This window comes from Eubalaena glacialis, chromosome 8, assembly GCF_028564815.1.
Source record: "Eubalaena glacialis isolate mEubGla1 chromosome 8, mEubGla1.1.hap2.+ XY, whole genome shotgun sequence".
Lineage (NCBI taxonomy): Eukaryota > Metazoa > Chordata > Mammalia > Artiodactyla > Balaenidae > Eubalaena > Eubalaena glacialis.
In genome coordinates, this window is record NC_083723.1 from 20,281,201 (window position 1) to 20,293,527 (window position 12,327).

At 36.5% G+C, this 12,327-nt stretch overlaps 1 protein-coding gene across 1 annotated transcript in view; it reads left to right on the forward strand.

The window, feature by feature from the left end:
• Nucleotides 1-12,327, forward strand: part of RELN (reelin) — a 535,801-nt gene that overhangs the window by 1,001 nt on the left and 522,473 nt on the right. The gene's annotated exons all lie outside the window — the stretch shown is intronic.

A 12,327-nucleotide genomic window follows, 5' to 3' on the forward strand; every position in this document is an offset into this window, starting at 1 on the left:
AGGAAAGGGTGCTTTTTTTCTGAGTCCTCTCTTACTTGTAACCTGCTACTTGTTTTTAGAATGATCTCTGTGATGGTTCTTAACAACTGTGTCTTTAATCTGCACAGCTTTAATTTCCAGGTAGGGGCTGGAAGTTCCTTATAATTTAAAGGTACCTTTTAAAAAAGGATCATTCTGGAGTCCTTCATCATAATGAAACATGATCGAAAAAGGACAGTTTAGCTGCAAGCAAGAGAATTTTCTGTAGTGCGTGCGTTTTTGATATTTGAAGCGAGTAAATCGTGTATGTGGGATAATAAGATATTGTCTATTTTCTATTATTTCCGCTGGAACTCCTGAATATTTCACTTCTATGGAGCTTTTAAGTGGTGACAGGCACTGTTTAATTAGAATTTCAAGGCAAAAATACTGATACCCAACTATTGTCTAGTGATTTCCTGTTACAGTTTCCATCTCTTGTAGGCTAACAGTTATTGGTATAGCAGGAGATAATCCACGGAGCAGCTGGCATTTCAGATAAACATGGATATAAAAATGATAAGAATCCTTAAATTTTCTATTTAGAAAGCCCTTCATATCCGCTTTAAAATGTTTAGCCTAAATAAATGCTTTCTAGAGATTGAAAGTAGTGCTTTTACAACTTTCTTGTGGCATGGTGTCAGCCTTGTCTGTAGAGCAGGAGTCTAATTCGGTTGGAATTTTAGACTTTGGAATATTAAATTTCTGTAACTGGTCCCTTCTTTTAAAATGCTTATTGTATTCTCTTTCCAAGAAGAGTCTGGTGTTTTTCTGAGTTCATGAGAATCTTTTAAGGAGAAGGACTAGCCAATATGATGGCAACCCAGACCTCACCCAAAGACTGATTGATTGAGCTTGTCACTTAGTGTGACCTTTAGTAAAGGTGCTTGCCCGTTATTAGCTCTAAGTGAGAGTGGTAGGTAAGTGAGTCAAGGCTGGGCTAAAAGGTGTGATTGTCAGGTTGTGATGGAAGACCTGTGATAACACGTAGCCTTATTTTTTTTTTTCTCCTGTTTTCCATATCCTTTGTAAGGTGCCAGCATAGAAAACTTAAAAATACCAAAATATGACATAGCCTTTGCTTTTGCTATAAAGCTAGCAAATATAAGTCAGCCTAAGACTGACCATAATCACATCCTAAGTCAGGAAAGGAAAGAATGATAGAGAGTAAGCATACAGTGTAATACTTCAAGTTGCATATTGTGTGGGAAAGTCTCAATTTCTACCTCTTCTATCACCAGAAAAGGTAGAGAAATTTTATTATGTAAGTTTAAGAAGATCGAATTATTATTATAAACTTTGAGAATGGTTATTGTAAGATTTTAAATTCCTGTTACCTGTTTTGTCAAATATTTAGATTTTGAAACTGGCTGTAGCTATAGGCCTTCAGTAAGACTTTTTCCTTGTAAAATTTTCTACAGGTAGAAGAAATGTTTAAAAATGAAATGGTGCTTACATGTGTCTCCTTTTCTTTTAGACTTTTGGAAATTAATGTTACAAATTAATTACGTAACATCTATTTAAGAATTGAACCGTTGATAGGAAAACTTAACCTAATATACTTTGGGAGTTAGCTCATTTTATAGGAGACCAAAGTAGGAGGTTATTCAGCCAAAATTTTTTAAAACTAAGAAATAAGTAAAATATTAGCTTGAGACTTTATTTGTAATCTTCTGAATTTCTAAAATGTAACACATGTCAGGAAAACTCAGTCTTATCTGTGTTTTACATTGAAGTCAGCATTTGAGGGAATGGTTTCTGGGAGCAGCTGATGGCTGTTAACTTTTTTACCTAAAGGAATGCATTGAGATGTACAGTGGTACCTAACACAGGTCATGACTGTAGACCAGGCTGTGTCAGCTGCCCTCTGAGACTTGTGTTGTGAGACAGAATATGAAATGGAGAGGCAAATGTCCGAGTTCAATATCATGGGTCTCTGTATGTGTCATATTTATTTAAAGATTTTTGTTGAAAATCTTTTGGAAAAAAAGCAACAAAAATATAATAACAAAAGAATTTGAAATTTGTGTATCTACAGCATTGTCAGATATTTCCAGTGTTAAGTAGTATATCCATCTGTTTGCAGTTTTGGCAACTCTGTAAACAGTGCATGGTTACTTTTGCTAGTTCTCGTCACTCGTTCACTTGGTACCTCTGTTGTCGTCTTCCTATAGCTTTTGAAATCTGTTGTCTATGACTTTCTTGAGATGACATCGTTGGTCACAATGAACTATGGTGTCTTTGCATGATGAGTACAATGCAGTTTAGAAGCTCAGCAATAAGAGATGATACATATGTATATGTATATATATATCATGTTGAATTAGAAAAGTCTCAGGGTCAGAACATTTTTTTCCTAGAATTTCCCTTTTTTGCACAAATCCCAAAATATGGTCAATTTCCACAACATGGTTTCCAGGCCCTGTTTTTTTCTGTGGGGGGGGGCCAGAAAGTTGCAAATGATGGGAAAATAAGAAATGGAAACCCAGATGGTCCAGTCAGGTAGCCATTTCTCTTTCCCAGCCACACCTGGCTGTTCACTGCTCCTTCTCCTAAGGACCGGGGCAGTATTGTGAAACATGCAAAGGTCGAGTTGATGTCTGCACCTTTCCTTTCCCCTGATAATCCCTCTTCCTCACCCCCACTCAGGCTTTTGTTTAAAACTCCTCCCCCAACCAATTTGTAGTGACTGTGACTTGTCAATGTTATATTCTCCCACAATCTTAATTACAACTATGGAAAGATGTTTTTCCCTTTTTGTTTAAAAGAATTTTGGCATCACTGAGCAGGCAGATAATATATTTTGAGATAGAAAGACTTTTAGATAACTCTGAAATCCTGTAATGAGGACCTGCCTACTCACAAGATGGGCTTTATTCAGTCACCATCAAAAAGGAGAGGTCAGACATAAGAGAAAACATTATCTATGAAAGCCAAGCATAAGTGAATGAGTCTGTGGAAAGTGCTTGAGCTTTGGTGAGACACTTTATCTGAATTTCTAAAAAGACAAGAATCCCCATTATTAAGGTGGCATAAGGTGGGGGAAACGTTCCATTACAGTGAAAAATATGCTCTAAAATATTGACTGAGAAAAAAAAATTGTCTTAAGCAGAACTGAATTGTTAATAAAGCATGGTGCTTTAAAAAGGGGATTTGATTGTATTTTGTAAATCCAGTATCACTATTGGTAGTTCTTTTGTGCTACATTTTCATTCTATTATTTATTTAATCCTATTGTGGGGTGGGTGGGAAAATCAATTTCAACTGCTAAAACAGAATGTTTACCTAAAAGAGATATAATCAGGATTAAGTATTTATGGTATTTTGTTGTAAGAATTGCCAGTATTCCTATTATACATACATGTGTTCTGGAATCAACTGGTTGCTAATTAAAAATCACCGTTCAAAGGCAGTTGCAATATAATGACTTTTCAAGTATAAGACATAATTTTTGGTAATATACTCTAGATTAAATTCCTTTCGAAGGAATGATTTTTTTAAAAATTTGAATTAAAGTTATCTGCTATTGCTAAGGTAACTGGCTTGTTGAGTGGGTGAGTGGATATTTGTTTTTTATATGTCTCTGATTCTGGAATCAGCATATTTAAACTCAGAATCATTTGTCGAATGTAATTTATAAGTGAACTGCAGCTGTGTCCTGCTTGCATATGACTTTGAAAATTGAACATTTAAAGCATTTTTCTCTACTTGTCTTATATTTCATCTCACTCTCTACAATTTATTTCAAACATATTTTACAAGTGAACGAGTGATGTGGTTCAGATCATTTCTTAAATCATATAAATATTGCTTTAATATATATTCCCTGTGTGAGTTTCAATTCCAGTCATACACTAAAAAAATCAGGTCTTTAGAATCATAATTGGAAACATCTAATTTAGGCAGGTATTCTTACTTCAGTCACAGCACTACATTACCAGAAATTATTTAATTAGAATATTTTCCTCCAATTTTTATGAATCTTTATTTTAAACTATTATTTTTAATTTCATTAAAAATGTTAAAGAGTAAAATAAGAAAGTTGTATCATTGTAATCATACAAGTATATTTTTTACAGAACCATCTTATTCTAATAAATTTGTCTTTTCATCTTTAAAAGTGAGTGATAGATATTTTCACAAGATTTTAAAGTCAATACTATTGACTTTCAAATTTTTTCATAAATTAGTTTCATTCAAAAGACAATATCTAAAACCAATCTTTGATTTATTTTTTTCCCCTCTCTGGAATTGGTCAACTCTATAGATGATCTGGGAACCTTACATTATCAGTTATTTAGAATATGTTGCATATTAAGCCATAATTGTTCCTCCGATGACTTCAAATGACACTTTGACAGTTACTTATTATGTCTTTAATCTTCACAAATAGTTGCTGATACATATATGTTTGAAATATATTTCAGATAACCTTTACATTAGACAAGCATGAATAAATTGAGCTACTGGTGCTTTTTGAACATTGGCATTTAAAAAAAAAATCTTGTATATATTCTCACACAAAAATATAAAGTTCTTCCTTTTTTTAAAAAGTTCTTTCTTTTTTTTAAAAGTTCTTTATGCCGTGTAGAAATAGAAAAAATGGATAGCCCTACACTCAGTGCATTTGGTTAGAATGGACAGGTTCACGTAGGGCTTTAGACGATGTCTGGGTAATGGCATAACACACATATGAAAAGGAAAATTCATTTATATAAATATTTTGGTTTCAAGAATAATTTGGGTGATTAATTCACCTCACCCCTACCCCACCGATTTTAGAGTTATTTATATTGAATAAAATAACCAAACTGTATAATTTCAATCTTACCAACCTTAAACAAAGAAGTATTAAACACACATTTTCAGAACTTGGAATTGAATTTTCAAATATGAAGATTTCATAATGACTGTTCAAACACAAGAATGGTGTGTTTAAAAAAAATATTCTTGGCTCTCAGGAAATTCCACATGAGGTAATCTCACTTAGGTGTCAGTTGTGTAGCTTAGAGAGTAATTTTCGCCACGGTCACCTGCCATGCCCATCTCATTGAAGGCAGAGCTTCTGAAGGGTTGAATGCTGTGCCTACAGGTTAACCAATTATTTTAGAGAAACACATGTGTGCTTCTCTAAAACTACACACATTTTTTCCTTCTTTATTCGATTTCCTGTAGGAGCTAAGTGTAGCAACTGGATTTGGGGGTGTGCGGAAGGGTCACTACACATGTACAGATGTTGATTTGAGGCTTAAGGCAGCTCTAATCATTCAAAAAAACAAAGCTAAGGTAATTAGATAGCTTTTGAATGCCACAAAAAGATAGTTATAGGAACTCTGAGGTTCTGAAGTAAACATTGAAAACCCAGGTTATCTTTTAATGCTAATTTAGCTTTCCTTAGAAACATAAAACTTTGTTTGGAAAGCAAAATAAATTAAATTTTATTGATTAAAGGATTCTTTGAAACTATAGGAGAACTCAGGAGTGTTTCGAATAGCCCTGGTTATTGATGTACGCCTGTGCCCACATACCAAGTTACATGAAGGAGTGATAATAGTTTACCATTAAGTGCTACCCTCACCTCAGAATCGTCTCTGTCTGCCTTTCCTGCTCTGCCCCTCTCTCCTTACGCCTGTATCTGACCTGCTTTCTCCCATGGCCCCTCTCTTCCTCCTAAATTTTCTCATTTTCCTTCTTCTTTTGCTCCTTTCCTCCATGTCACAGGGCCTTGTCTTCCCTCTCCTCTTCCTTCCTCTTTTCTGCTTCACAACTTGATTCCTTTGCTCCTTCAATTCTTTCTCTTTTTCTTTTTCTTTCTTCTCTTCAGATTTCCTATCACCAGCTCTACCCCTTTTTTTCCCTCTAACTATAACATGAAAAATATTGGTGTATATATATATGTATATATTATATAATTAGTATATATTGTACTCATTGGATGTTTGCAGTAATGAAAGTGGGTGAGTTGGCCTTTGTATTTCTCTCAAAAAATTAATGTTATCTTTCTGTGACATGCACGTGCCCTTTTTAAAAATCATGGGTTAGTTATTCCTGGTGGGAAAGTAGGCTCTTCTTCCTATACTGTAAAATCTCTTAGAAGAACTTTCAAGCCAGTAGCTGTTTAATTCTGAGTTAGCTACTGTCAGCTATGGGGTCAAACTGCAGATCAGAAGTCTGTGCATGGAAGCACATATATACACCATGAGGAAGAGTTGTAGAATTTAGAAAAATGCACACTGAATTAGCTTGAATCTAAAAGGCAGCTCAATTTTGAGATGTCTTCAATGCTTGAATGCATAGAGACTCTTCTAGTAAATGGATGAGGGCTGTCTCTGTCATCACCACGGTCACCTCAAGTTATCTCCTTTACTTGCTGGTCTCTTTGCCAAGACTCGTAACAGTTGCATAGCTATGAAATAGTGATGACACCTTTTTAGGTAGCTGGCATTTAACAGACAGGTCGAAAAGGGGGTGGGGGAACTTGGTATGAACACTAGATTGGGAGTCAAGAAGGGAGGTGTGTTACTCTGGGGTAAGTTCCACAGTCTTTCTTCAATGAGACCTATTTTACTGTTTTGTACCTGTGAACTCTAATGTCTATTCCAGCTCAAAAATGCAAAGATTCCTTGGCTGAGAGCTCAGACTTATACTAAAAAGAAAGTCTAGGGAGGCACAGTGATGTAGTGGGAAGAGTTCAAGCTTTGGCAGCAGAGAGACCCATGCTTATATCCTTTCTCTGCCACTTATTAGTTGTGTGCTTTCAGCAAGTTACCTACCCTCTCCTAGCCTCAGTTTCCTCATTTCTAATGTAGAAATAATAGTATCCGTATTTGGGGGTTGCAATTATTAAATAAGGAAATGCATATATTAGATAGTAGTTATTATCATCTGGTACAGTCACCCAGCATTAGATAAGGATTTTTGAAGCATTGGATATACAGATAGGAACTCTTTACCCATGCCTGTTCATTTTGTGCCTTGTCAACATGTGGCCCATTTCAAGGGAAATTCCAAACTGAGTATATTAAGGAGGGTCACAAAAGTAAAAAAAAAAAGTCACCTTGTCACCAAATATGTATGATCAGAAAGTGTTTCCCAGCCAAAATAGATATGACTTGCGTAGAATTAAACAGTTGATTAGTGTAGTTCTAGTCTAACCAAAACTTTTATTAACTTAGCCAGTTCCCAAGTCAGACCTTCCTGTTCCTAAATTGAGTATGTTTCCTTAGTTGATGGCCATGATAACAACCAAACTTTGTGTATTTAGGTGGTAGTCTAGGAAAGATGCCAAGATAAGTAAATAACATCGGTTTAATATATTTTGTTAAATCCTACAATATATGTGTCTACAACCCCATGTAAAATAATTTTAAAATACAAAACTGTTTCTCAACAAAACGAGAAATGAGAGAAATTGATTTTGATAGTGAACCCAGAGTTCACCCCTCAGGGGCTGACTGAGGAAACTTAAATCCACACATGGTTAGGTGGTGAAGTAGAAGGCTAGTTCATTTACAATAAAACATATCCTTGTCAGGATAAAGGCATTGGCTGACCAGTGTATTCTGTCCACTGTATCAAAGTTTATATGGGTGGGCAAATGACTATTAGTAGGCTGTTTGGCAGCATGGAGTTAGATGATCTCAGTGGCAGATTCCACACCTAGGAAAGCGTCTCCATCCAATCCAAGTCAGCTGGGCTGGTTGGCATTTTTCCTAGATTGTACTGGAGGAACACTGTCCTCTTTCTAGATTCTATAATGCCTCATTATGTGGCATACGTTGCTCGTTGTCTACCTAGTGATTACTAAAACGCCCTTTCTTACTAACTGATTTTGAGAACAACTATGTGTCTAGTTAAAAATGCTTACCTCCAAGGCTCCCCTGCCATGTAATTTAGTGAGATGCAGTGGAAGTCTACCGGGTAGGGTCTTTAGAAAGATTATTTTTAAAATTAATAAAGATGATTTTTAAAAGGACTCAGCAAATACTTTTTGCTCTGCCCTTACCCATTTCTTCTAGGCAGGGTGTGGTACAACCATCTTGTGACCTTGAGGATAATGGTCCCATGCTAAGGATGGTGGACCAGGAGTTCTGAAGGAGCCTGGGTCTTTATTTATACCTTTGAGCGGCTGTATCAGCCCTGGAATACCTCTTCTGGACTTCTCATATCATAAGAAAAATCAGTCAGGTTCTTGTTATTTGCAGCTGAGTGCAATCCTAATCATTTCTTCTGAACACACAAATGACTCAGTTTACATTCTCTTTTAGGTCAGTCACAATTCTTGTATCAAGCTCTGAACTGCTCTGGTTCTCCCATAGAATTGCTTTTGGTCACCTTGATGGAACTAGGATATTTTCTAAGACAGTTTTGATAATATATTTTCAGAATATCCTTCAAGATGTGCTACTTATGCAGGTGGCAAAAATAGTGCATTTTATATTAACTTTTTAGTAATGTTTTGAGAAGGTAACCTGTGCCTGACCTCCAATTTCTGGAGTTTCTTATAACTGACAATTTATGCTAGTGAGTTTGTTTATGAACTTTGTTTCCTGTCAGTCCTATCTCTCTAAAATGCAGTATCACCATATGTAAATCCTGTTGACACTTAAAATACTTAGATGTGTGACATGGTTGTGAATGTGAGCTCTGCCCCAACCTTAACCTTGTTTGTTATGTCTGGCTCAGCCTCTAGGACCAAATCCAATAATGTCATTTCTTTTGCTTGCTGCATATCGACAGAGGAAACAGGCATCTCAGCCTTACCTTCAGGAACATGTAATCTTTTTGTTTAGGCCACCTTTGTTATGAATGTTGAAATATCCTATGATCATGGTTCCAGATCTTTTCTTACTTCCTTTTCTCATGTAAACACTTCCTGCATCCTCATCCTGCAAAAAAAATGTTATAGGTCCAGTGATGGTGATGGAGGAATATAAGAAAATTAGTTGGTTTTAGGCATTTTTAGAAAAGTGGGTTCACATTCCCATTCCAAGCACTGATACTATCAACAATTTTTTTAGAAAGGTAACTCAAGAACTTAGGAATAAATTAATAACAACAACATTAACAATAGCAAACTCTAGAGTAGCACTTATTAGGTGTCAGGTACTGATCTATATGCTTTACATATATTGATTCATGTAATTCTCACAACAACCTCATGAGGTAGGTAGTATTATCCTCCTTTTGTTTGTGGATGTAGAAACTAAGTCACAGAAAGGTATTTTGCCCAAGATCATAAAGCTGTCATGCAAGAGTGCTCCAGAATCCATATTGCTCCAGAATCCATACTTTTAACTGGTATGCATTTCTTTTTAGAAATGACAATTATTTCAAGAAAGAAATAGTAATAAGAAATAACAAAAGACATTTGAAGAAAGAGAAAATAAGGAAAAGTAAAAGCTAATTTCGTTATTTAAAATAAAGATTGCAAAATCAAACCAGAAGGATGATATCCATGCCAAACTAGGCCAGAATTTTATAGTCCTAAATATTTCTTGACTAGATATCACCTTCCAGATGAAGCACAAAGCAAAGATATCATTTAGTATACTGTTGACCTAAAAGAGTTAACATGCTTTCAAAGTATCACCACAAATACAAATATAAGAAAGTGATTTCCAAATTTTGCTCAAATTTATTTTTAACATTTTGATGAATGTAATTTTAATGAAGATTTTCAAGTAAATAGGAAATTTGTTCTTTGACTCACTAATAGAACTTGAGAAGGACATGAATACAAGGGGAGAAGTATAATTTAAGCAGAGAGACATTTAAAAAGATTTTCATTGATGTTCATCTATTTGTAATGTATTTCTTTCTTTAGGAAATTCCTGTGAGTGTTATCTGTCGGCAGGTAGAGCCTGTGAAATTGAGTGATGGGGTACACGGTGAAACTCCTGGTGACAAGCCAGATCATCCTGCAGTGTCTGACCTCGCTCATCAGAGGTCTGTTCTCACAGTGATAGTGACACCAGCGGGATAACGTTTGTTTTGTACTCGCCTTTGTAGGGTTATTTTTCATATGTGGATCAGACTTATAAAAATCACTTTCTATTGAGCTTATTTGAATGAGAAGAAAAGGGCTAAGCATCCTCTCCTGCCCTTGTTCCCAAATTAATTCACCTCCTGCCAAGGAGGGCAAAGGTCAGCCATAGGTTTTCTGGCAACCAGGTGAGGTGGCAACGTGAATTACGTTAGTAATACCAGTGTTTCCTGATTTGTCACCGTTATAGTTTATCCCAGAGTTTGACATCAGATCTGAACTGAGAGCCACTGACCCCTGGTGGAAGCTAAAACAGACCCCTGGTGGAAATAAAACAGAGGGTGGAGGACAGATTCAGGGTAGGAGCTTCCTGTATGGAACCCACGGAGGTTCTCAGAGGGCCTGAAGGAGGCCCATGCTTTCACTAGGAGAGAAAAATTTGCTTCATTGGACGTTAACAAAAGGACAGTAGCCTTAAAAAGCTATTATCAAAAAGTGTAGAGAAGGTCCACATAGAGATCATTTCTTTCCTCAGGCGGGACACACCAGATCATCTCTCCCTTTAGCATTCGCCCGTGAGCTGTGCCTAGCTGTAGCTCTAATGGCAAATCTGTGAGCCTCCAGGGTGGTGTAGGAAGCCAAGAGGCTGCTTACGGGGTGATCTGACTTGATGCAGGTATTAAACTATTGAGACTGTTTCTCTCAAATATGAGTGGTTTATTTCAGCCTTTTAACAGAAACTGTGAGGCAGACACTTCAATTCCAAATAAATTGTGAAATATTTTAAACATATAGAAAACTACAATAAATTAAAATACAAAATTGGTTATCACTAATGAGTACCCAAGGGATACCTATCTGTATTCATTGAAGTAAAATGCAGATGCTCTGGAGATCAAGCGCTTCACAGTTGTTAAAATAATACTCATTGATCTGACCCGCATTGCTGAATGATTTTTGCACGGCTTAGAAGAGTTTGTCCTGTCCCAGCTATGCCAGTGGTTCCCATGTGTTTCTACAACATAATGAAAAACACGGAGTCTCTGCAAGCATAAAAGAGTAGGATATCTTGAGTGAGGTACATGCTTGATAGTCATCCTGTAGAAAAAACTGGTAAAAAAAAAAGTCTATTACTTTGATTAGTTAAAGACAAATAAGTATTTCCAGTGAATGAAAAGAATGTTTCTCCTTAGAAAGATTTGTCAGTAAAAGAAAGATTTACAACCAGAATTTAGGATGGTTATTGGAATATTACCAAATAAAACAATTTCTTAAGCTTTTATTTTGCTTATGATAGACTCTAAACCTTTATTTTTACTTACGTTGAGGAATGGACCCACTTGAAGATTTATGCGTTTTATTGTGAGCTACCACAGAGCTGTACAGTTTGGAGAGTGGCAGGTGTGCCAGGGTACCCTGGCTGCCAGCCACAGAAACCGGTTCTGGCTAACTTGGGCTAAAGGAATTCATTAATAGGAGGTGGGTTAACTTGCAGAATGGAAGGAAAATCCAAACATTAGATTTAGAAATGATGATAGTGTATCAAGGAGCAGGGAGTGGTCAACTGCTAAAGGAATCGTGGTGGTAAGAACCATGATTTTCTGACTTTTTAAAACTTTCTGGCTTTTTTTCTGATTTTCAGCTTTTCTGGCCCCAAAGTTTGGATGAATCTTCTCCAACTCCTTTCCTTTCTTGTGTCACTGAATTCTAATTCCTGGGACCACAAGTCTCATTGGCCGACCTGGGGTATGGCCATCCCATGAGATGGATGTTGAGGTCAGAGGGGTATCTCTCTCTGAAGGAAAATTGAGGTGTTGTTACCCCAAAGAAGGGAGAGTGGGTGTAAGGCAGGCAGAAACAACAGATGAGTGCCACAATATTCACGGTATACGTTTAAGAAAAAAAAGGTGTGAAATGACCTCTGGGATAGCAAGGTATTGACAACACAGGCCATGTGGAGAAGCAGTGCTCTCTGGGGTACTATAGCACCCTTCATCAGATGTGAAGGTTTTAGTGATGTTTTGGGGAGCGAGGGGCAGAGGGCAGAATTATCTTTTTGTTATGCATATAGATCCAACCTAACAGTGACTTATCATGCTTTTGTGTTTTTGTGAAAGTGTCTGATTCTCTTCTCAAAGCTGCACAGATTGCCTATCCTTGTACAAGACACCCACATTCACTGCGGTGTCTTCACCACATTCACATACTTTTCTCTTTACCTCAAACACCGAGGGATCTTAACATTCAGTGACCTGCAAGGGAATATCAAAGGTAAATTAGTGAGTACATATCTCTGCATTCATGCATCACTGTAGACAAACCAT